The sequence below is a fragment of the Macaca fascicularis genome, chromosome 3, assembly GCF_037993035.2.
Source record: "Macaca fascicularis isolate 582-1 chromosome 3, T2T-MFA8v1.1".
NCBI lineage: Eukaryota > Metazoa > Chordata > Mammalia > Primates > Cercopithecidae > Macaca > Macaca fascicularis.
This window is the reverse complement of record NC_088377.1, coordinates 172,768,922-172,794,555: the sequence shown is the minus strand read 5'-3', so window position 1 is coordinate 172,794,555 and position 25,634 is coordinate 172,768,922. Positions and strand designations below refer to the sequence as shown.

At 42.9% G+C, this 25,634-nt stretch overlaps 1 protein-coding gene and 1 pseudogene across 1 annotated transcript in view; both read right to left on the bottom strand.

The window, feature by feature from the left end:
- MKLN1 (muskelin 1) overlaps positions 1-25,634 on the bottom strand; it is a 377,314-nt gene that overhangs the window by 227,789 nt on the left and 123,891 nt on the right. The window lies entirely within an intron of this gene.
- LOC141409987 (large ribosomal subunit protein eL27-like) lies at positions 17,066-21,633 on the bottom strand (annotated as a pseudogene).

Genomic DNA, 25,634 nt, shown 5'->3' with positions numbered 1-25,634 from the left:
CTTCTAGGTATAGAATCATATTGTCTGCAAAAAGCAATAGTTTGACTTTCTCTCTTCCTATTTGAATGCCTTTTCTTTCTTTCTCTTGCCTGACTGCTCTGGCTAGGACTTCCAGGAGTCATTCTTAATGAGTGTAGAGTTTCTGTTTGGAATAATGAAAAAGTTCTGGAAATAGTGGTGATGCTTTCACAATATTGTGAATGTACTTAATGCTATCAAATTGTACACAAGAATGATTAAAATGATAAATTTTACATTATATAAATACTTTACCACAATAAAAAAACATTTGGGGGACAAAAGGGGGCATTTTTAATGTAGATGAGTATTTGATTCTCTTGAGTTATGTGAATCTTGTTAAAGCTTGGTAATGGAATTGTTTAGCTAACAAAAATATGCTTATGTTTTAGAGGTGAATGTTAAAGTATTTAGGGGTGATATATTAATATATGCATACATATCTACAGATATGTATACACATACTATTTTACCTCAGAAAAAGGACAAGAAAAAGGAAAGATGAAGAATATATGGCAAACTTTTAGCAATTGTTTGATCTAGGAGGCAGATATTGGGTATCCATTATACTATTCTGTCTCCTTTTCTGAGTACACTGGGCTTATGCAAGAAAGAGGGAACTAGAAACAAATCCCTCTGTACAATCTAGCCTGTGAACAGAATTCTTAACTGGCCACATGAGTTTCCCAGAGGTGATGCACTGTGGAAGGCCAGACTTTCTAACAGTAAGAAGAGGGGTGCACAGGATGAGTGGTCATAGCCATGTAAATCTGATGAAGGCATTACATATATGTATTTTTTTAAAAATCCAAAAAGAAAGTTCAAAAGAGTGGAGAAGAAGTTTCAACCCAAAGCCAGAGTGCAGGCAGTCTGTACAGAGAACCATTGCATCCAGCTAGAACTGGCTCCCCTGTTACCCTCATATCCTCCCTTGAGGTTTAAGCTGCTTAATCACACTGAAAGGCCAGACCGTTGCATTTCTGGGAGCTAAAAAGAGGGAAAAGGGACTATTTTCATCAAAGGCACCCTGTAAATCATATCCCTTTCTACAAATCAATACATCAGAAAGCAGGTCACTAGGTTGTATCTCCTCTAGATGGTTATGAAATTCATATCCATCCTTACTCTTTCATGAATAGATATTTAGTATATTCTGACTGGAAGTGAGCTCATAAAAGAAGGGAAGAAGAGGGAAAATATAACCACACAAGGCACTAATAAAGAAAAAGCTCTGGGAATGTAAATGGATGGCTTCCCCTACCCAAAATATCTGATAACAGCTGCAAAGCACTTCATTTATACTAACAATTGTAACCTTGCTTTAAAACATAAATTGCTTTAATAATTCTGCAGTTTCTTTCCTGGGTTAAAGTCTTACTTGGAAATACTGAAATGCACAGTGTCCTACTTTCCTCTAATGGGTCTTTGATTTGCAAGGAACTGTAAAGCATTCTTATTCACCGAGGCATTCTACTCAGGTTTGGTTTGACCCTATCTTTTCCGCTACTTCCATCTCTGTGTCTCCGTCAGGAATCTTCCTCCAGCAACAAAGCATCTCAGGAGAGAAACATCTACTCTTTTTTCTACCCACTCTTTCCAGTTCTGCAAGAGAAGACGATAAATACTATCTGATTGCAGGCAAAGGGCCAGGTTTACAGTGAGTACAGTCACTGAATGTTAAAAGATTACACACGTGGAACTTTCTCTGTGGTGTTGTCCTCTCGGAAAAAAAAGGGGCTTTTTTTTTTTTTTTAATTTTTTTTTGAGACAGAGTCTCACTCTGTCACCCAGGCTGGAGTGCAGCGGCATGATCAGGGCTCACTGCAGCCTTGACCTCCTATGCTCAAGCAATCCTCCTGCCTCAGCCTCCTAAGTAGCTGGGACTACAGGCACACACCACCACACCCAGCTAATTTTAACATGTTTTTGTAGATATGGGGTCTCACTATGTTGTCCAGGCTGGTCTCAAACTCCTGCACTCAAGTGATCCTCCCACCTTGGCCTCCCAAAGTGTTGGGATTACAGGCATAAGCCACCACACCTGGTCTCTGCTTTTTTGATGCTGAAATAACAAACTGAGCATCCATGACTTTTCCCTATGTGGGAGAAAGGAGATCGCCTCTCCTCCCCTCCCTTGCTCTTCTCTCTCTTCCCCTTCCCTCCCTTCTCCTTTCCTTACTCCTTTTAGTTAGCCTCAGTGTTAAGAGGACATTTCTCTGAGATGGGATAAAGTTTAGCCATTTGGTTCTCATTTGTTCTCCCAAATGTACTTGGTTGCTCTCCTATCCTCGCACCCTGTGAAGTGTGATAAAATTGCAAGATTCAGGTTTGGGGACCTAGGGCAAAGAAAAATGCCCCATAAATCTTCATTCTTGGTTATGAGGTCTAGGCCAGCTTACCAGACAGTTCACATTTCCATTTTAGGCACAACTTAAGTTTGGGCTTCCCATAAGTTTTGGTATGTTTTGCTTTCATTTTCATTTATTTTAAAGTATTTTGTAATTTCTTCTTCGACCTATTGTTTATTTAGGACTGTGTCGTTTAATTTCTGCATGTGTTAATTTATCACATGTGTCTTATTGATTCTGATTTTAGGTCACTGTGGTCAGAAGTCATGCTTTATATAATTTCGAATCGTTTAAATGTATTAAGGCATGTTCTGTAATCTAGAATGAGTATATCCTAGAGAACAGTCCATATTCAATTGAGAAGAGTTGTCGACTGTGCTGTTGTTCATTGGATCATTTTGTAGATACTTGTTAAATCTTGCTAGTCTACAGTGTTGTTACAAGCCCAGCAATACATTGTTATAATTATTACTTAATATGATTTTATGTGTTTTAAAGATGAGGAGAAAATAAAGCAAGTATATATGTATACAGCTTATATAAATGTTATACAAACCTTTTATTTTAATTGTATTTTTTATTTTAGATTCATGGGATACATGCACAGGTTTGTTACATAGATATATTTTGTGATGCTGAGGTTTGAGCTTCAAATGATCCCATCACCCAAGGAGTGAACATAGTACCTGATAGGTAGTTTTTCAACCCTTTTTAGCCCTCCTCCCTCCCTCCCTCCACCCTTTTGGAGTCCCTGTGTCTATTATTTCCATATTTGTGTCTAGTGGTTAGCTCCTACTTATAAGTGAGAACATGGAGCATTTGGTTTTCTGTTTCTGCATTAATTCACTTAGGATAATGGGCTCCAGCAGCCTCCAAGTTGCTGCATAGGACATGATTTCATTCTTTTTTCATAGCTGTATCAACTTTCTTATTTACCATTTCTGGTTCTCTTCATTTGTTCCTGTGCAATCAAGTTACCATCTCATGTCATTTCTTACTCTAATGTAGCTCTGCTCCCACCCACCTCATTATGCTGTCATTGCCAAATATTTTTTATACAGCTGCTTTTAAAATAATTTAAGAGAAAAAATGAGAAAGAAGATGCATATATAGTGTCTTTTAAAATTATGTAATTACATTTACTAGTCCTTTTTGTTCTTCTATGTGGGTTTGAATTACTGACTAGGGTCACTTGAATTCCACCTGAAGAACCTGTTTCTTGCAAAGTCAGTAATCTAGCAATAAATTATCTCAGATTTTGTTTATCTTGGAATGCCTTTCTTTCACCTGTGGTTTTGAAAGATGTTTTTTCTGGTATAAAACTAGTAGACAGGCTGGGAATGGTGGCTCACACCTGTAATCCCAGCACTTTGGGAGGCCAAGGTGGGTGGATCACCTGAGGTCAGGAGTTCAGGACCAGCCTGGGCAACATGGTGAAACCCTGTCTCTACTAAAAATACAAAAATTAGCCGGGTGTGGTGGTACAAGCCTGTAGTCCCAGCTACTAGGGAGACTGAGGCAGGAGAATCACTTGAACTCAGGAGGTGAAGGTTGCAGTGAGCTAAGATCATGTCACTGCACTCTAGCCTGGGCAACAGAGCGAGACTCCATCTCCAAAATAAATAAATAAATAAATAAGCAAACAAATAAATAAATAGGTCGGGCACTGTGGCTCACACCTGTAATCCCAGCACTTTGGGAGGCTGAGGTGGGTGGATCACCTGAGGTCAGGAGTTCAAGACCAGCCTGGCCAACACGGTGAAACCCCGTCTCTACTAAAAATACAAAAATTAGCTGGGTGTGGTGGTGCACACCTGTAAAATCCCAGATGCTCAGGAGACTGAGGCAGGAGAATTATTTGAACCTGGGAGGCAGAGGTTGCAGTGAGCTGAGATCACGTCACTGCACTCCAGCCTAGGCAACAGAGCGAGACTCCATCAAATAAATAGACAGACAGACAGATAGGTAGATAGACAACAACTAGTTGACAGGCTTTAAAAATTTTCCTTTCAGCATTTTGAATATTCCATCCCACCGCCTTCTGGCATCCATTATTCCTGGGGAAAAGTCAGATGTTAATCTTACTTGAATTTCCTTATACATTATGAGTTTTTGTGTGTGTGTTTTTGTGTTTTTTTCCTTGCTGCTTTTAAGATTTTCTCTTTATCTGTCTCTTTCAACATTTTTACTCTGATGTGTCTGGGTATGGTTCTCTTTGTGTTTATTGTACTTGGAGTTAGTCGAACTTCTTGGATGTGAAGATAATGGATTTCATCAAATTTTAGAAGCTGTTTGGGCACAGTGTTTCACACCTATAATCCCAGCACTTTGGGAGGCTGAGGCAGGAGGGTTGCTTGAGGACAGGAATTTGAGACCACTTGGGAAACATAGTGAGACCCTGTCTCTAAAATAATTTTTTAAAAAATTGTCCTAGGAAACATAAACCCTGTCTCTACAAAAATAAATAAATAATAAAATTTTTTAAATTAACCAGGTATGATGGCACATGCCTGTGCTCCCAGCTGCTCTGGAGGCTGAGCAAGGAGGATCTCTTGAGCCCACGAGGTTAAGGCTGCAGTGAGCCATGATTGTGCCACTGCACTCCAGCCTGGGCAACAGAGTGAGAACTTCTTTCTAAAAAAAAAAAAGGAAAAAAAAAATTCAGCCATTGTTTCTTCAAAAATTTTTTCTGCTCCTCTCTCTCTTCCTCTTCTTCTGGTAACCCCATTATGCAGATGTTGATGTGTTTAATGGTATTTCACATTCCTCTGAGGCACTGTTCATATTTCTTCATTCTTTTTTCTCTTTTCTTAAGATTAAATAATCTCTATCTTCAAATTTGCTGATTCTTTCGTATGCCAGTTCAAATCTACTATTGGGCCCCTCTAATTAATTTTTCTTTTTAGTTTTGCACTTTTTAATTCCAGAATTTCCATTAGGCTCTTTTTAAAAATATATATGTATTTGTTTATTGATTATCTCTATCTAATGAGGCATTGTCATCATCCCTTCCTTTACTTCTTTAAGCATGGTTTCCTTTAATTCTTTGAACATATAATAACTGCTTTAAATTCATTGTCTGCTAAGTCTGATATATGAGCCCTCAAGTAGTCTGTTGATTACTTTTCCCCCTCCTGTATGAATCACATCACATTTCCTGTTTCTGTGAATGTCTCATATTTTTGTCATTGTTGAAAACTGGATACTTTATATAATATAGCAACCCTGAATACTGATACTTCCAACCCAGGACTTATTGTTGTTGTTTATTTCTTTAGTGACTTGGCTAGTTTATTTTAGTGAAGTCTATTTTCCTGCAGTGTGAAATCTCCAATGTCACTCCTCAAAAGGTACAGGGTTGGTCATATGCACAGCCCCCTTGGGATGGCAATCATTTTAGCAAAGCTCTCTTTGATTGTCTCTTTCCCTGCTCTCTCTCTCTCTGTTAAGTTCTCTGCCTGTGTTGGCATAAGCCCTAGGTGTTAGGTTCCTCTAGTTGCTGGTCATTCTATTGTTTTCAACAATGCCCTAGAGTATAAATAGTTCCACATTATGTTCCAATTAAATTTAAGCATCTTTGCTGGGGTAGTTTTTGAGGTCAGTCCTTGAGGTTTGTTCTGACCTCAGGATGGCTCTTCTTAGCTGTCTCTTTCCCTGGTTCTCCCTGGTAAACCAGCCTACAGTTTAGCTTGTTGCACACATTGAGCTACCAGCTTCTTCTTACTTGCTTTTCATTAAATTCTCCATTGTTTACAAGAACTCTCTGTAGCTTGAACTTCTTCATGCTTTGTTCTAAATAAAGCCAGTCCCTTTTGGAAGAGCTTCAGGCCTCTCTGTTCTCATCACCTGCCTCTTCTCTTGGACAGAATCTCTGAGACTCTGCTCTGGAACTGTGGCAGGGACAGTGACCCACTTCTCTTGGAGTGATAATTCTGTTTCATAAGCAGGGTACCGGGTGGGGGCAGTGGTCTCTGGTCTTCTGGACTTGTATCTCCCTTGTGGAACCTCTGCCCTGAAAAAAAGCTGGGGTGAGGACAATTTACCAACCTACTGTATCTGGGGGAGAGCTTCTGCCCTATAGGTAGGGGCTCGTTGGAGGAATGGAATCACCCACCTCTTGGCTGCACTTGCCTGGAACTTAGCATCTGCAGCATGGAGCTGGGAGGATGAGAAATGCTGGTGGCCTGCCCCTCCACAGGGAGATAATGTAGTCCTTGACTGGTATCTGGGAGGAGAGGGAGCTCTGTTCTTCCAACACCCCCTCAGATTGGAGCTTCCATCACGCTGACCTAGTTGGGGTTGAGCGGGGAGGGAGGGAACAGTTTTTGGTTCAGAGGCCACGGAGTCCTAACTGTTCTTATCAGGATTTAGTAGATTTTCCTGAATAAATATTTCTTCATTTGTTGTATGCCCTTAGGACAACTTCCAGAGACATCAAATGGTTGTCTTAAAAATAATTTTCACCAGTTATGGTTGTTTCATTGGGACTGGGTCTGTAGAGTTCCTCATACTACCATCCTGGAAATCATCTCCTAACAGGATCTTGATAACACTAAACTTTTTCTTGACTGCTAACATTTGTCTGAGCTCCTATCCAAGGTTTGGGTTCTGTTGAAAAATTAGTGTAATATGAACACTAAATTAAAGGTGAATTTGGAGATAAAGGTGTTAATAGATTACCCTCTGTCCAAATAAAATCTTTGTAAGAGGTTCTAAGAACCATCCCCCTTGTGCATGCTAAGAACAGAGCACCACAGACACTTATCAAAATAAAACACATGACCAGGAATCAGGAGACAAAACTTGATACTTAGCTCTTTCTCTGGTTTTCTTGGTGATGCTAACTAAACCAGTCAACCTCTTCTGAGCCCCAGTTCCCAGGAACAGTATATTGTATTAAAATATTCATCTTGCCTGGGTTTGGTGGCTATAATCCCAGTACTTTGGGAGGCCAGGTGGATGGATCATGAGATCAGGAGATGGAGACAATCCTGGCTAACATGGTGGAACCCTGTCTCTACTAAAAATACAAAAAATTATCCAGGCGTGGTGGCAGGCGCCTCTAGTCCTAGCTACTCGGGAGGCTGAGGCAGAAGAATCACTTGAACCCAGGAAGCAGAGGTTGCAGTGAGCCAAGATTGTGCCATTGCACTCCAGCCTGGGTGACGGAGCAAGACCGTCTCAAAAAAAAAAAAAAAAGAAAAGAAAAAAGTCGTTTTACTATGATCCCCTAAATAAGGCATGTGGTTTACATTGTGTTTATGGTGGAGCCATTTTCATTAAATCAAGTCCATTGCTTTCCCCCTGCCGTTCTTCGTGGTGGACACCATGCATCTGTGAGGTATCTGTCTGGGCTTGGGGGCTATTGCCGCTTTGAGTTTGTGAACTCCAGACTGAGCCTTGGCCTATATATAATCTGTGAAAGAAAGGGGAATAGGACATTCAGGGTTTCAGGTTCTGATCTTCTGGTCATGGTCTACCATTTTAAACCAGAATTATGACTCATCTTCCTGAGGCACTGTTGTTTTTGGTTGCCTAAAATGAAGTTGGGGCTGGGAGTGGTGACTCATGCCTGTAGTCCCAGCACTTTGAGAGGCTGAGATGGGTGGATTGCTTGAGCCCAGGAGTTCAAGACCAACGTGGGCAACATGGCAAAACATCTCTACAAACTTCTCCACAAAAAATACAAAAATTTCTTGGGCATGGTGGCACATGCTTGTAGTCCCAGCTACTTGGGAGGCTAAGGTGGGAAGATGGCTTGAGCCCAGGAGGACAAGGCTGCAGTGAGCCTTGTTCACACCATTGTACTCCAATCTGAGCAAGAGAGCAAGACCTTGTCTCAAAAAAAAAAAAAAAAAAGTTGCTTCCTAGACAATTCACTTTACAATTATGCCCAACTAACTTTGGAGCAAAGTTTGCCTCCAGCAGGATCTTTATGAGGGCCTATGGCCCTGACTTCATTTTTACTGACCTTAATAAGCACTGCCATCAGCCATTTGAATACCTTGGAGATAGAGGTCAACACGTCCCAACAGTCATTACAATGGTTAAAGTCAGTCACTTCCCAAAGACTAGGTCTAATAAGCTCATGTATAAGACGAGGACTTTGGCCAAAAACCCCTAGGTGTGAATTGAGACCAACTGACCAAAGCCAACCCAGTTTTCTTATGTGCAGCAACCAAAACATCACCCTGTCCGGCACACAGTGTTGCTGCAGCACAATAAGGTTGTTTAATATCTTTGGTGCTCAAAGGGGATTTATTGCTTAATGATTATAGAGTTTTTGTTTTGGAAGATGGTAAAGTTTTGGAAAGAGATAATGGTGATGGTGGTTACACAAGATTGTGAATATACTTGATGCCACTGAATTATACACTTTAAGAGGGTCAAAATGGTACACACACACACACACACATACACATTTGGGGCCCCAATGAGGCTGGCTCTCTGTCCAGAACAGTCTTCAAATTGCTTAATAACAACATCTGATCTGAGGTTTCACCAGCATGTGAATTTTCTGAAGAGCTCTGCAGGTTTTCAGTGTATTACTGCTATTAGCATGGCAAACGTAAACAAAAAAAAAAAAAAAAAATAGCTTCCCATATCTATACCTGTTTCTCCAGAAACCTGTTTCTTTACTCACACTTGGGAGTGATATGCAACAACTTGGAGTCCAGGGATATAGAAGGACTTACGATGGTGTATGTACATTTGGAGTTAGCCTGAGTCGGCATCTACTTCCCTGTGCCCTCGTTAAGTGGTACCTAAAATAACTAGCAGGATCATTAAGTGGCTTACCCCAATCCTTCTCAATTGTTAGACTTAATCTAGAATTATGACGATACAACCCCCAATTAACTGCAAATCGTTTTGAATATCCTTTTCTGATTGACTATGTCTTTTTCCTGTTTATCTGTTAGCCCGCCACAGCCTTGTGACCCAAGGCTCTGGAATGGATCAGCTCTCCTACTCACTCCCTCTGCGTACACCACATCTCCATGGAAACAGCTTGTCAGGTCCTGCTTGGCTGCAGGCACTAGAGACCTCTCATCTGCAGCCTCGGTCCTGCAAGATTCAGTCTTAACAAGCCAGCCCGTGTGTTAGGAGCCCCTTCCTCTCCAGCTAGTGGGATCTGGGATTGTCACCAAGCCTCCTTTGGGGGACACCCGGGGAGTCCTCAGCTCCACTGAGTTGCCTTGATCTGCCTCCACTAATATTCAGGCTGATGGAAGGGTCTCTTCCCTGGGTTCCTACTTTAGCCTGCACTCACCATCTCCTTCCAGCAAGCCCTCTCCTCCCATCATCTCCCCCACCCACCAAAGCCGAAGCCCCTCTGAGCTCTTCAGGCCCCACCTGTGGCTGACCACCGCGCTCAGTGGAGGCAGCTCCTTTATATCTCTCACAGTCTTCTTTTTCTGCTTCCCTGTGGTCTCTGCTACAGGCTGGGCCCACATTATTTCCTTCTTCAATTACTGCCTGATTCTACAAAGTGGTCCTCGTAGTTCATGCTTGCTTTCTTTGCATCCAATCTTCGCATTAAACCACTGAGAAAACGTCCTCAAAAGGCAGACCTGCCCCTGTCCTTCCCCGACAGAAAGTCAGTTAGTGGTTCCTGACCCCTCCAGATAGAATTCTGACCTGCCAGCATGACAGGTAAGCGGACACTTATAATCTGAGCCATGCTCCCCTCTCCAGCAGCATCTCCTGCCCCTTCCCCTGCATATTCTGACCTCAGCCACAACAACCCCCTTTGCATCCCCAAGGAGCTACGTGTTCTCTCTAGTCTCTGTGGCTGGGCACTGCTGCCACTCTACCTGGAGGGCCTTTTCTCCTCCCTTTCTGTGTAAGCTTTCCATGCATTCTCGGGGGAGTGCTCCTGACTCTCCAATTTGGGGTAAGTGCTCGTCTGAATTCTCCTAATGCTTCTGGTGCATGTCCCCTTTCTGCTTCTCTGCTAAACTGTCAATTCCTTGAGAACAAGGAATATACCAGCCTCCAGCTCAGTGCCTAGCAAGGTCAAATGTCTGTTGTATAAGTGAAAGAATGAAGAATGAGCCTCTGGAATAAACATGTCTCCACACAGTGATTATAAGTACATCCTTTACCAGAGACTTCTTTTGTTGGGTGCCAATCATCCTCCAGATTGCACCAGCTGTGAGTGCGACACTGCCAAGGCATTGCAACTTAGACTGCTGGCCTCCATCCTGGGGGGCACTTCTACAAATGGGTCAGTTGCCCCAGCTCAGCTCTGGCTATCCCTGGCTGCCTCAATTTTGTTAGTCACCGGGGAGATCCTTAATGACCTCATGTCTGAACCCATGTGGCCTCTATCAGCAGCTGGAGAGCCATTCCTAAGAGCTGAGATAGTGAGTCAGCCCTCATCTCACTGCCCAGGGAAGATTCCTTTCTCACTGGTTGCGTAACTTCACTCGGGCTATGTTTTCCTTAGTGGAGTCCAAGATTTGGAATCATTGTAAGAGGAGAAAATGGCAGGTAATCTCAGGAATGGATAAGACCAGTTATGTTTCTCCAGGAGAGGGTTTCTTGGGGTGGGAGAAGGTGAGGAAAGTGGTAAGTGACCAGTGTTCGTAGATAAGTAAGTCAATCAAAGGAAGACTTGAATGTATATGGATTCTTGTTCCCAGAGAATGCAATAAATTATCTGGGAAAGAAGCCAGGACAAGAGAGACCTCTCAGCAGAGGCAGGTACCCACCCACGTGGGTACAAACTGTGATATTAAAACAGCCTTCAGCCTTCATCCCTCTTCTATACACTTTTTCCGAAATCACCAACACAACTTTTCTCCAGAAATGAGAAACCAACCAACTTTTCACTGTGAACCTGGATGAGATGAGAAAAAAGAAAAAAATGGATTTTGGAAAAAAAATGGAGAGAAAAAAATGGATTTTGCTTCAGATTGATTTCCCTTGCTACCAGTATAAGGTTTACACAGACAGGGAGGAAAGAGGACTCTAGGTAGAGGACGGAGCAACACAAAGGCACAATCTCACTTCTACCCCCTTTGCAGTAAGTAAGCAAAAGATCCATTAAATGAGAAAATGTATGTGAAAGCACTTAGCACAGTGCGTGGCAAATGGATGAGAGTCAATAGTATTGACTTTTTTGTTGTTGCATCTATGCTCAGTATAAGAACCCATGAGGCAGATTCGTTTGTGGAAAGAACAACCCGGGTGCCAGCAGAGATAGAGGGGTAACCATCTCTACCTGGCTGAGAGTTACATTTTTGCCAATAGAGACTCTTTCTTTTGACTCTATTAAAAACAAACACCAATAAGAGGCAAAACACTTATTTGCAAAGGCAACAACACATTTGCCGAAGACAAAAATGTCTTCAACATTTCTATTTTACTATTAGTAGCTGCTTATATTCTTTTTTTTTCCCCTCACGTCTGTAATCCCAGCACTGTGGGAGGCCGAGGCAGGCAGATCACTTGAGCCCAGGACACTAGCCTGGACAAAATAGGGAAGCTTCATCTCTACAAAATAAAACAAAAATAAATAAATAAATAAAAGTAATTAGCTGAGCGTGGTGGCACATGCCAGTAGTCTCAGCTTCTTGGGAAGCTGAGATGGGAGGATTGCTTGAACCCGAGAGTTCAAGGCCACAGTGAGCCATGATGGTGCCACTGCACTCCAGCCTGGGTGACAGAGTGAGACCCTGTCTCACACACACACACACAAACAAAACAAAACAAAAAAGGCAGTAGCAGAGAGAAGTTAAAGGCATTAAACATTATAAATGGGGGAAATGTACAAATCCATTTCTTAAAGCTAAGACAAAAACCTGTCAGTTCAAATGGGAATACTACTAGTCTAATAACTTCTACTATAGAAATAAATAATTTTAACAGCTGTAAGGTTCTAATAGAGATGAGACAGCAAATGTGGAAACCAAGGAACAACCCGGTCATTTGCCTTGTACTGGGGCAGTTTTGATTGGACATTTAGGAGTGGTGGAAGATGGCATCTGTCGACAACTTAGAAGGTGTAATTGTATTTTAGGAGGCAAAGGGAAACAGAATCACGAGCACCTTCACACATATAAAGCTCTCAGTAAGCTGGGCGCAGTGGCTCACACCTGTAATCCCAGCACTTTGGAAGGCCAAGGTGGGCAGATCACAAAGTCAGGAGTTCGAGACCAACCTGACCAACATGGTGAAACCCCATCTCTACTAAAAATACAAAAATTAGCCAGGCGTGATGGTACGCGCGCCTGTAATCCCAGCTACTCAAGAGCCTGAGGCAGGAGAATCGCTTCAACCTGGAAAGTGGAGGTTGTAGTGAGCTGAGATGGCGCCATTGTACTCCAGCCAGGGCGACAGTGCAAGACTCCATCTCAAAAAAAAAAAGAAAAAAAAGAAAAAAGAAAAAAAGAAAAAGAAAAGCTCTCAGTAGGCAGCTTCCAACTCTGCTTCATGTATCTTAACACAATGAGAAGTTACAACTCAGAGTACTTGGAAGTGCTCAATAGTGTTTGTTTAATCAAAACAAACTAAAAACAGAACAAAACAAAACTTGTAGTTGTCAACACCAGTTTGCCGTGTCCCATATTAGGTTTAAAAAACTGATCAGATTAATACAGGCTCTGAAAACAAGCTAACTATGCCCTACATCTGTACAGCACTACCACACACACACTTTCTTTCCACTCTCAACAGTGCCCTGAGATAAGTCATCTTTACCCTCTCCATTTGCAGGTACGGAAAGAAACCACATCACAAGAAGCAAAGCGACTTGCTCAGATTAGCAAGATAGCCCTAGAATCTAAGATCTAAATTTAATAGATAAAGTTAAAAGTCTTAAAACAGTCAAGCACAGTGGCTCACACCTGTAATCCCAGCACTTTGGGAGGCTGAGGCGGGTAGATCACTTGAGGCCAGGAGTCCAGCCTGGGCAACATGGCAAAACCCCGTCTCTACAAAAAATTAGTCAAAAACAACAACAACAAAAACAAAAAAAACAAAAAAAACAAAAAAAAAAAAAAACAAAGACTAAAATCACTTTATTGGAGGAAGGGGGATTTTGCTTAATATTGTAATAAAGAGCTGTTACAGCTCAATAATTAAAAGGCCAAGACTCCAATAGAAAAATCAGCAAAGGACATGAACAAACAAATCATAAAAGGAGATCTCTGTAGCAATCAAAGAAATACTTTATTGTTAAACAGAATCTGCCTAAAATGTGGGTTTAGAGCTCTCTTGTAAGATGGCCCAGACTAGACTTCATAGTTCAGGGTGAAGTTTTATGGGCCCTTTTTCTTGTCTTAATCCCAAACCCGAATCTTCTCATTTTAACACCCCTGGCTGGGGGTGAAGACACAAGAAAGTCAAGCGCGCTTGGAAGAATTGGTCGGCATTCCCCGGGCCTTGCGAGCAAACAGCAGCAGCTGACGAGGCAGGGTGTAGAGGGCAGCCTCATGGAGCCTATGGCCCCGGATGTTCTCCGGTGACAAGTCAAGCCTCATCTAGCTTTGTGCAGAGTGCCTACAAGGTTGCTACTCAAAGTGTGGTCTGTGGGCTGGTGGCATGGACATCCCCAAGGAGATTATAGAAATGCAGTATCTTGGGCCCCCTTCCCAGGCCTCCAGAACCAGATCTGCATCTCAGGGGCTTCAGAAGTCCGGTCCTAGGGCACCTGGCTTGGGCTTTGACCATCACAGGTGCACAGCAATCATGCATCTGCCCATTGAACAAAAGGGTGGACAGGATGGTCTCTGGGGTCCCTTTCAAAAGAAATCATGAGACTTAATGAAAATTGTCATTCAGCTGAGTAAACTACAGTCATGCGTTGTTTAATGACAGGGATGCATTCTGAGAAATGCATTGTTAGGGGACTTCATCGCTGTGCGAACATCACAGAGTGCACTTACACAAACCTAGATGGGATAAGCCCACTGCACACCTAGACTACATGGCATAGCCTATTTCTCCTAGGCTACAAACCTGTATGGCATGTTCCTGTACTGAATATTGTAGGCAACTGTAACACAGTAGTATTTGTGTATCGAAGCATATCTAAACATAGAAAAGGTACCGTGGCCGGGCGCGGTGGCTCAAGCCTGTAATCCCAGCACTTTGGGAGGCCGAGGCGGGCGGATCACAAGGTCAGGAGATTGAGACCACAGTGAAACCCCGTCTCTACTAAAAATACAAAAAATTAGCCGGGCGCGGTGGCGGGCGCCTGTAGTCCCAGCTACTCAGGAGGCTGAGGCAGGAGAATGGCGGGAACCCGGGAGGCGGAGCTTGCAGTGAGCCGAGATCGCGCCACTGCACTCCAGCCTGGGCAACAGCGTGAGACTCCGTCTCAAAAAAAAAAAAAAAAAAAAAAAAAAAAAAAAAAAAGAAAAGGTACCGTAAAACGACAGTACAGGGCTGGGCACAGTGGCTCACACCTGTAATCCCAGTACTTTGGGAGGCCGAGGCGGGGGGATCACCTTAGGGTGAACTCCTGAGGGCAGGAGTTCAAGACCAGCCTGGCTAATGTGGTGAAATCCCATCTCTATTAAAAATGCAAAAATTAGCTGGGCATGGTGGTGGGCACCTGTAATCCTAGCTACTCAGGAGGCTGAGGTAGGAGAATTGCTTGAACCTAGGAGACAGAGGTTGCAGTGAGCTGAGATCATGCCACTGCTCTCAGCGTGGGCAACAGAGTGAGACTCTGTCTCAACAAAAAAGAAAAAGAAAAGACAGTATAATAATCTTATGGGATCACCACTGTACACGCAGTCTGTCGCTGACTGAAATGTCGTCATGCAGCACTTGACTGTATCACCATTTTACAAAAGCCTTTAAGTAAGATTAATGAATTAATAACAGTGCTTTGGTTCTGATATTTTTGACCGTGAATTTAGAGTTTCTTATTAGCATCATGTCACTGGGCTTTTTTATATGCCCAGGAGGCACCAACAAGGCGTAAAGCCTTTTCTCATTCATCCCTTCTAGTCTACCTCTCACAAAACAGAAAGTGTTGGGATGTAAAATCAAATGAGTAGAAATGAGAACAGAGCTACAAAGGCTGGAGGAAAGGGTGCCCCCCTGTAGGGATGTCGCCCTTTTCCCTGCCTTTCCACAGAGAGCAGGGCCCAGAAGCATTCACCTTGTACATTCGGGCATGTGTGCAGAGGAGGGGTGGGTGAAGAGGGAAAGAAAAGACTAGAAAGAGAAAAGAAGGGGCCAAGAATCAAGGACCCCTGTGCTGCTATCCTATGAGCCAACACGGGCAGACATGCCAAATCTGGCTGCCAAAGTCCTTTTGAGGCAACTGCATGCTGCATCATCATCATCATCATCATCATCATCATCATCATCATTGTAACTCTACTTGCTGTCTGCCAGCCTCTTTACTGAGCAGACCATCTTAGTAGCGACCCACCTTCTAGCCTCAAAGCTGTCCATAGACCTTAGGCTGCCAGGAAACCAGTTATAAGCAGGGAGACAAAAGGGATCCAGAGGATGGAGAGGCATTCTGAGTTCCGCTAATGAGTGAGGTGAGTCACGGGCTGACTCAGACGAACAAGAAGCCTGTGAGAGGGGAGGTGGTGGGGGGCCGACTTCAGAGGAGCCCTGCTGAAATGTTCAAATGGGAGCTAGGAGGCCAGGGACATAGTGTTATTTAGAGAACTGCCTGCAGCTCTGGCGTTGGAGGGAGGAGCGGGTCATGAAAACAGAGGAAGAAAATTGCATTTGAAGCCAGAAGCTGAGTTGTGACTCTGTAGCCTTCTCTACTTTGAGAAATGTGCAGCATTCTCTAGTGACACCCACCTGTTCTTTGGCAAATCCCCAAAAACTAACTCAATAGGCATTAATGGTCATCAGGTCCCCGGGGAGTAGAGGGAACTTGGGTACCACTCGATTTTTAAAATCTCAATTAGAAGAATGAACCTCTTTTGACTTTCTTTAGTATTTTACATTTGGAGAATCTTGTGATCCAACCATATTTTTTGTTTGTTTTTTTGAGACAGAGTTTTGCTCTGTTGCCCAGGCTGGAGTGCAGTGGCACAATCTCAGCTCACTTCAACCTCCGCCTCCCAGGTTCAAGCGATTCTCCTGCCTCAGCCTCCTGAGTAGCTGGGACTACAGGAGTGTGCCACCACGCCTAGCTAATTTTTTATATTTTTAGTAGAGACAGGGTTTCGCCATGTTGGCCAGGCTGGTCTTGAACTCCTGACTTCAGGTGATCCGTCCACCTCGGCCTCCCAAAGTGCTGGGATTACAGGCATAAGCTACATCACAGGGCCTGACATACTTTTAAAACAAATTAACTATATGACTAAGGTGTCTTCTTTCCTGCTAATAGCTACTCGAGGTTTTGAGTTTGCAGAGTCCAGGCTCACACACTTTTACAAAGGTCGGTAACGGCATTGTTCTATATGGACTGTGGAAATGACACGACTGTCCCCCGACATACTGTATCTAGGTCCCCTAAAAAGCAGGTGTTTGTGAGACAGCTAGACATAGGTATAGACTATTTGAGTGGCACAATTTTTCTTCGTGTGCTAAATAACCGACACAGAAATCAAACCCCTGGCTTCTGCCAATTCAGACAACGTAAACCAACTGAACTACCTAAAAATCATTTTGGTTGATTACGTATTTATATGTAATTTGATGACTATTGTCTCAAATGTACTTCACTAGGATGGTACCATGGCTGTGCAAAAGTTTGGCCATCTGTGAACTTTCCTCTTTTTTTTTTTCTTTTTAATTTTTAATGACCAAAACGAAGCATCTAAAACCGCAGCTTCTGGGAGAACCACTTGTTCTTGCCTGTCTTGTATCTCTCTTCAAACTCGACCTTGGCCTCTTGTTGGGTCTTGTGTTTAAGTGCAGGGCCTCTGAAGACATCTTTATTGATGACAGTTCTGTCCAAGGGGATATCCACAGAGTACCTTGTGGGCATTAGGTGACTGTGGTTATAAACTTTCACAAAAGACTTGATCTTTGACCTCTTGGCGATCTTCTTCTTGCCCATGGCAGCTGTCAGCTTGAGGGGATAGCAGTCGATTCCAGCCACCAAAGCATGGCTCTAGGGGCGATCTGAGGTACCATCATCAATGTTCTTCACGATGATGGATCTGCATCCGGAATAGCATCCAGCCAGGACAAGCACCACCTTCCCAGGTTTCACGAACTTGCCCACTTCAGCAGCAACCGCTCGGGCCTACAGCAAAAAGGAACTTTCCTTTTTCTTTTTAAGAGACAGGGTCTCGCTCTGTCACCCAGCCTGGAGGGCAGTGGCACAATCACAGTTCACTTTAGTCTCAAACTCCTGGGCTCAAGGAATCCTCACACCTCAGCCTCCTGAGTAGCTGGGACTACAGGCATGCACCACCATATCCAGCTAATTTTTAAATTTTTTTGTAGAGATGGAGTCTTGCTATGTGCCCAAATTGGTCTCAAACTCCTGGCCTCAAGTGATCCTCCTGCTTTAGCCTCCCAAAGTGCTGGGATTACAGGTGTGAGCCACCATACCTAGACAGCTGTGAACTTTCACGGAGATGGAAAATACTGTCTTCCAAAAGTAAAAGTGTTTCAACTTTGCCTGTCCTCAAGAGATGACAATAGCAGTTGGCCGTGACGGTCTTAGACTTGGCCAGCTGGTTTTCCATTGCCAGCAGATTTGTTGTATTTAATCTTAGGTGTTTTGCAACATTATTAACCTCAGTGTCTGATGATTGCAAAAACAATTCAGAATGCTCAATGTGCTATTGAGCATAATCCTATGTTCAGGATTATGATGAAAATAAAACAGATTAACAGATTGAATGTGGTAAGAAAAATCATGTGTTGCAAGCGGGTAAGAGATGGATCCTTAGTCAACAGGGTGATTCAGAAAGACAAAAAGGTTCAAAATGTGAAAAATCCTGGTGGGGTCTATGCAATGAACAGCAATTAGCAGAAAATAAGGGAAAGTAATCAAAGAAATGGAAACAATGTTGAGCATGTGATGTGAGAACTAGCATCAACTTTGACTGCCTGTGATCCAAATATTAATTCAGATGGAAGCTAAAATTGTGTTCAAGTACTTAAAAGCTAGGCATGCTGACAGTGCTAAGGAGTTTTTTGTTTTGTTTTGTTTTGCTTTGTTTTATTTAGACAAGATCTCACCCAGGCTGGAATGCAGTGGTGCCATCAGCTTCCTTAGCAGCTGGGACCATATGTCCAGGCCACCACACCTGGCTACTTTTAAAAAATTTTTTGTAGCAACGAGTTCTCACTATGTTGCCTAGGATGGTCTTGAATTCCTGGGCTCAAATAATTCTCCCACCTTGGCCTCCCAAAGTGCTGGAATTACAGGCATGAGCCACCACCCCGGGCTGCTAAGGTGTTCTTTTTATTTATTTATTTTTTTTACTTGAGACAGAGTCTCGTTCTGTCATCCAGGCTGGAGTGCAGTGGTGCGATCTTGGCTCACTGCAATCTCTGCCTCCCAGGTTCAAGCAATTCTCATGCCTCAGCCTCCCAAGTAGCTGGTACTGTAGGTGTGTGCCACCACGCCTGGCTAACTTTTGTATTTTTAGTAGAGACAGGGTTTCACCATGTTGGCCAGGCTGGTCTCAAACTCTTGGCCTCAAGTGGCCTCCTTTGCCTCCCAAAGTGCTGGGATCACAGCCTAGCCTGCTAAGGAGTACTTTAGGACACTTGCTCACCAAGGGCTGCCCTGACTGATTTTCAGTATGTATGAAAGGATCTATTACGAATAAAGTGGTCCATGGAATGAATATCAGCAAGAAGAGGGCTCTGCCTAGTTTTAAATCTTGGAAGGACCAAGGTGTTTTTCTAAGCTTAAATCACTCTTAGCCAGTTTGTCTTAACAACAGTCTTTCAGGACTCACCGGTTTGTAAGGTGTATACACATTTCTGTGTCTATTTTTGAATCACTCTTTTTTCTTAACACTAGATATTTAGATTTTCCTTTAGCTCTTAGCTAGTTGTTTAATGACAGCTTGGTATCCCATTTGCCTACTGTGTCATTTAATCCACCTTTTGCCGGACTCATAAAAATTCTGATATTAATATTATTTGCCATAAATGGTTATGTTTATCTGAATATTTTATTAGGACAAATTAGTAGAGTGAAGTTACAGGTTATAGCGTATGAATGAGTTTAATGTTTTAATATGGTTTCCAAATTTACCTCTGGAAAGGTTTTGCCAACTAATATCTCCATCAGAAAAATACCACTGTTCCTATTTCCATGTACTTTTGTCTATATTAGATATTATTTTTCATTTATCTCTCTTCATTTTGAGGAGACAAAAATTTTTAAATGTTTACATGATAGTTATTGAGATCTCTTTCTATGATTTTTCATTTATATCCTTTGCCAATATTTATATTTGAGTATTTGCCTTTTAATTATTGATTTGTTAGACATGATTACTAGTAGACCTAGATCTAGAGCAGCTTCACAATCTGCTTCTCATACATTAAGGAGAGTCATCCTCTCCCTAATTTTTTGGTAGCCTTTTAACTTTATAGTATTCTGAAGTGGCAGGTCCCTGCCGGGGGGGAGCTTTACTTATAGTAGTCATCATTAGTTTTGTTTGTTTGTTTGTTTGTTTGTGACAGGATCTTGCTCTGTCACCCAGGCTGGAGTACAGTGGCATGATCATGGCTCACTGCAGTCTTGACTTCCTAGGCTCAAGCGATCTTCCCTCCCCAGCCTCCCAAATAGCTGGGACTACAAGCACGCACCATCATGTCCTGCTAATTTTTAAAATTTTTATAGAGATGGGTCTCATTCTGTTGCCCAGGCTGGTCTTGAACTCCTGGTCTTGAGTGATCATCCTGCCTCAGCCTCTCAAGGTGCTGGGATTATAGGTGTGAGCCACCAAGCCTGGCCTTACCTTGCTTTTTAAAAGTTAACAATATGTTATTAATAGGACACCTTCAACAGAAAGGCTTTCTTTTTCTTTTAAGAGATAGGGTCTCACTACGTTAGCCAGGCTGGTCTCAAACTCCTGGCTTTAAGTGATCCTCCCATCTCAGCCTCCCAAAGTGCTGGAATTACAGGGATGAGCCACCATGTCCAACCCGGGAAGAAATTTAATGTAAACATGGGATGGGATGACTCTGGCATCAAACAAGACAACTTCAAAATTCCTTTCTCACCATAAAAAAATGAGGGCTGGGTGTGGTAGCTCATACATGTAATCCTAGCAATTTAGGAGACTGAGGTGGGAAGACAGCTTAAGGTCAGGAGTTTGAGATCAGTCTGGGCAACATAGCAAGACCCTGTCTCTACCAAAAATTTAAAAATCAGCTAGGTGTGCCATGTACCTATATAGCCCTAGCTACCTGGGAGGCTGAGGTGGAAGGGTTACTTGAGCCCAGGAGTTTGAGTCTGCAGTGAGATATGAGCTATGTTCACATCAGTACACTCCAGCCTGGGTGACAGAGTGAGACCCTGTCTGAAAAAAAAAAAAAAGAAAAAGATCAGCATATGAGGTAACACATAATACATAAATTAGCTTGATTTAGCCATTCCACAATGTATGCAAAAGAAATTTTAAAAATAAATAAATGGAGCACCCTGCCACTCTCCCCAGCACCCCTTAAAAATTCCTATCTTGGTTCTGCCACCATAATCACAGAATCTCAGATTTGGAGAGTGTGGTATAAGATTTGCTAGTCATGCGACAAAACCCAGTTCTTCTTTTTGCTAGGAAAACAGCTCAACCAAATTTTAAGTCTCCCTTGCAGCTAGATGTGGCCATGTGACTGAAATCTAGTGGATAGAATGTGAGCAGAGTTTATGTGCACTACTTCTCTGTTTTAAGGTCCAGCCCATAAAAACCTCCCCCACACAATCCTCCATATTCTCTCCCTGTCTGTTAGCAGGATGTCAATGCCTGTCAGTGCCACATGTTGAAGATGTGAAGGTGGGAGAATCACAAGATAGAAGTGGCCTAGTTCCTTGAATTACCACTTGGAAGAGAACCACCACTATCAGCCACTATTACCACATCCATGGTGAATGTCAGATGAGTGTGAAATAAATTTCCTTTCAGGCTTGAGCCATGAGACATTTTTTAGGTTTGATTATTACAGCAGCTAGTGTTCCCTTAATTAACACAGGCAGCAACCTCAGAGTCCCTGTAGTCCAGACTTCTTTCTGTCCAATGCCTGCTTCTCTTCCTTGGCATTCTACATGACTGGTCATCCTGTCTCTGCAAATAAGTGATCTCATGACCTCCAATTGAGTTACGATCTCTTTGCAGGAAGTGGCTGTGTTAGTCAACATCGTGTCTTTAGTGTCTAGCAAGACTGGCATAATGCAACAGCTCAATAAATGTTTTGGGGTGAGTGAAGACATGAACACGTCCTGAGGCAAAGAATTAATTCACTACCATATCAGTCAGTTTAATATACTTCAATCAGCTTAAATTATTAGAACATTACTTATACGGCGCTAATATCCGTCATCCTTTACTAGTACCAATTTAGGACTGCCCTTTGCAGGCACACAAGATAAGTCTGAGCCTTCTTCAAGATAGACCTTTAGTTTTTTTGCTACAGGGTCTCACTCTGTGGCCCAGGCTGGAGTGCAGCGGCATGATCTCAGCTCACTGCAACCTCCGCCTCCTAGGTTCAAGTGATTCTCATGCCTCAGCCTCTCAAATAGCTGGAATTATAGGCACCCGCCACCAGGCCCAGATAATTTGTGTACTTTTAGTAGAGACAGGGTTTTGCCATGTTGACCAGGCTGGTGTCGAACTCCTGACCTCAGGTGATCCACCTGCCTCAGCCTCCCAAAGTGCTGAAATTACAAGTATGAGCCACCATACCCAGCCACCCTTTAGTTATTTTTGATGATACTCCCTCCCATCCCTTCCATGACAAATCCCCTGGTCTCCAGGCTAAATAGTCAACATTCGTCAATTATTTTTTTCTTGCTTGTAGTTACCAGAACTCTCATCTCCATCTTTACCTGCTTGTGGGCACACCCAGGTCTATCACTGCTTCCTACTCAATGGGTACTCAGGACAGAACATCACATCATAAACGTGGCACACACTGACCAGCCCTTGATGAACCATTTGCCCCACTTAGTCAGGACTGCATACTTCGATTTATACAGTCTAATATTTTCATTGTCTCTGAGGTGACCATGTCACCTGTTGACTAATTTAGAGCTTGTGATCAAACTTCCTATCTCTTCTATCTCCTTTCCTCTGGCTCTAACATTCATACTAATATCTACTATGTGACCTTAGACAAGTCATTCCACATTTCTGGGAATCATTTCCCATGTGAAAAATGAGGTAGTTGGACCAGGTGATTTTTCGGATTTTTTTTCTGCTTTCTAACATGCTTTAGGTCTAAAGCAGGAAGTTCTGGGAGACTTCACTTTGTACTCTGATGTAAAATCTCTCACTCATAGGAGTATGGGAATGTAAATCAACCCGGAAATGCTAAACTCATCAAACAACATGAAACCGTATAGGTAATTTTTCTCAGCTGTACTACACTTGTATCCACAGATATCTGGATACTGTGACTAGGCCAATGGATTATACCAAACTGTAGTCATTAAGAAAAGAGAAAATCAGGCATAGGCAAAAAATAAGCAAACAAACAAAAAATCAGTGAGAGCTTGGGGGGAACCAGACTGTGGTTTTCTCCATATTTTTCCCTTCTCTTCCCTTCCCTTCCCTTCCCTTCCCTTCCCTTCCCTTCCCTCCCCTCCCCTCCCCTCCCCTCCCCTCCCCTCCCCTCCAAGGCCTCCCCTTCCCTTCCCTTCCCTTCCCTTCCCTTCCTTTTCTTTTCTTTTCTTTTCTTTTCTTTTCTTTTCTTTTCTTTGAGACAGAGTCTCAGTCTGTCGCCCAGGCTGGAGTGCAATGGTGTGTGATCATAGTTCACTGCAGCCTTGAACTGCTGGGCTCAAGTTATCCTCCCACCTAGGCCTCCTGAGTAGCTAGAACTATAGGTGTGCACCACCATGCCCGGCTAATTTTTAAATATTTTATGTAGAAACAGGGACTTGCTATGTTGCCCAAGCTGGTCTTAAACTCCTGGCCTCAAGTGATCTTCCTACCTATGCCCCCCAAAGTGCTGGAATTACAAGTATGAGCCACTGCACTATCACACCCGGCCCTCTCCATCACTTTTCTTTTTTCTTTTTTTTTTTGAGATGGAATCTCACTCTGTCACCCAAGCTGGAGTGCAGTGGTGCAATCTTGGCTTACTGCAACCTCCACTTCCTGAATTCAAGTGATCCTCCCACCTCAGCCTCCCTATTAGCTAGGACTTCAGGTGTGCACCTCCATGTCCGGCTAATTTTTGTATTTTTAGTAGAGACGGAGTTTCACCATGTTGGACAGGCTGTCTCAAACACCTGACCTCAAGTGATCTGCCCACTTCGGCCTTCCAAACTGCTGAGATTACAGGTGTGAGCCACCGTGCCTGGCCTCCATCACTTTTTTAACGGGGATAGGGACCATGAGAAAGGGGACATACATTTCATTCAGCAGAAAGCTTTGTTTTATGTGTTGTCAATTTCCTTATCTCATTTCACATACTGTACAACCATACCAAAAAAATACCCTCAGCTATTGGGCAAATAAATGCTATTTGCTAGAGAAATCAAATTATATCTCCATATGTCTTACCTTTGGTCAAATTCTTATCATGCAGACATCTTACTGCTTACATTTTAGTTACTACTTATATTTTAGCTGATTAATTTCTCCTGATATTTCTGCCTGACAGCCCTCAATCCATACCCAAGAGGCTGGATCCATCTCTCACCCTAGACTAAGATTCTACAAATTATTAATTGACCTCCTTTGAAAAACTCATTGCCAGCTTTATAACTCGATCTGGGCACACTCCCCATCAGGGCCTGCATTTCCTGTGGATGATGCATTGGTTTCCTAGGTGACGGTGGGAAGGAATAGACCTGTTAGCTTGTGGCTTCTGACTCACTCACTGCAATGGACGTCATAGAATTGTAGCTGAACAAATGGATGCTGCTAATAAGTATGTGCCTAAGGTAGCAGCGGGGCACCAATGGTTAAAACAATCCCATTGTACCAGCTCTCCCTCCCTCTAAGCAAGCCGACAGGCTAACAGAAATATCGGAACTCAAAAAAGATACAACAGATTTCCCCAGTCAAATATAAGTTCACAGTGGAGTCCTATTTACATCCCCGAGATTCTGCTCCTATCCCTGGAGAATTTCCTTTTCCTTTCCAGAATGTAGAAGTACCAGGATTCTGTAACAAATCGTCATATGGAGGCTGAAGAGAGTGTGATGGAAACAAGCCAAAAACTCACCAGAAGTCTGTTCACGAAGGTGACAGCTGCTTTTGAACTTTTACATTTGTTTCTTGAGAGGCAATTCACAGTGGACTAACCAATCATCAGAGCCCAGAGTGAAACATACATTCTGTTGAGCAATTAATCTTCAGAAAAGTTGAATTTCATGAAGCCTGAAGATGCGCTCTCTCTATCACACACACACACACACACACACACACACACACACACACACACACACAGAGTGTGTGTGTGTCTTCTTGTCTTCAGGCTCACACACACACACACAGAGAGAGAGAGAGAAAGAGAATGATTGAGATTGACTTTCTAGCTACCTCCTTTTGCATCAACTGATCTCAGCCACGTACAAGTCAGAGAAGACTGCCTGAAGTAAAAAAGAAAATATGGAGAGCCGCGTGTCCTTCATGTCTGAACCAGGGAAGACTGAATGGATTCTTTAGATTCTTGAATTCCTTAAATGATGAGCAAACCTAAAGGTTCCCTACTGGAGATAATGCATCTTGTTTTCCACTGGGCCTTGAGGGATGCTTTAAATAGCATCAGCAAGCATCCGAATGAATTAGACAGCAAATGTAGGTTAGCTTTATTTAGACAGATAAAGACAAGCAGAGAAAGTTGTCTGGTTCAAGGGCAGTGCAGCCTGACACGACAGCCTTTCTCAAAGGAGGGGAAATTGCTTTGGGAGAGAGAGGTATTTTGGGCAAAGAGCAAAAAGTTCCTTGGATCTCCAGGGAAAGAGATGCTAAATTCTTCAGTACAGAAGAGCAGGAATTGAGAATGGCTTGCCATTCATTGAAGGAAAGAGCTGGACAGTTAAAATATAAAGCAAAACTTAGTATCACACATCATCTCTAAGTCCGCACATCATCTTTTCTCTTTCCTATTTCTTGGGAACACCACCAGAAAAGACAAGCTTCCCAGAACACAAGCTGGCCTAGCCAGTTTACACGAGTCCTCTGGAGT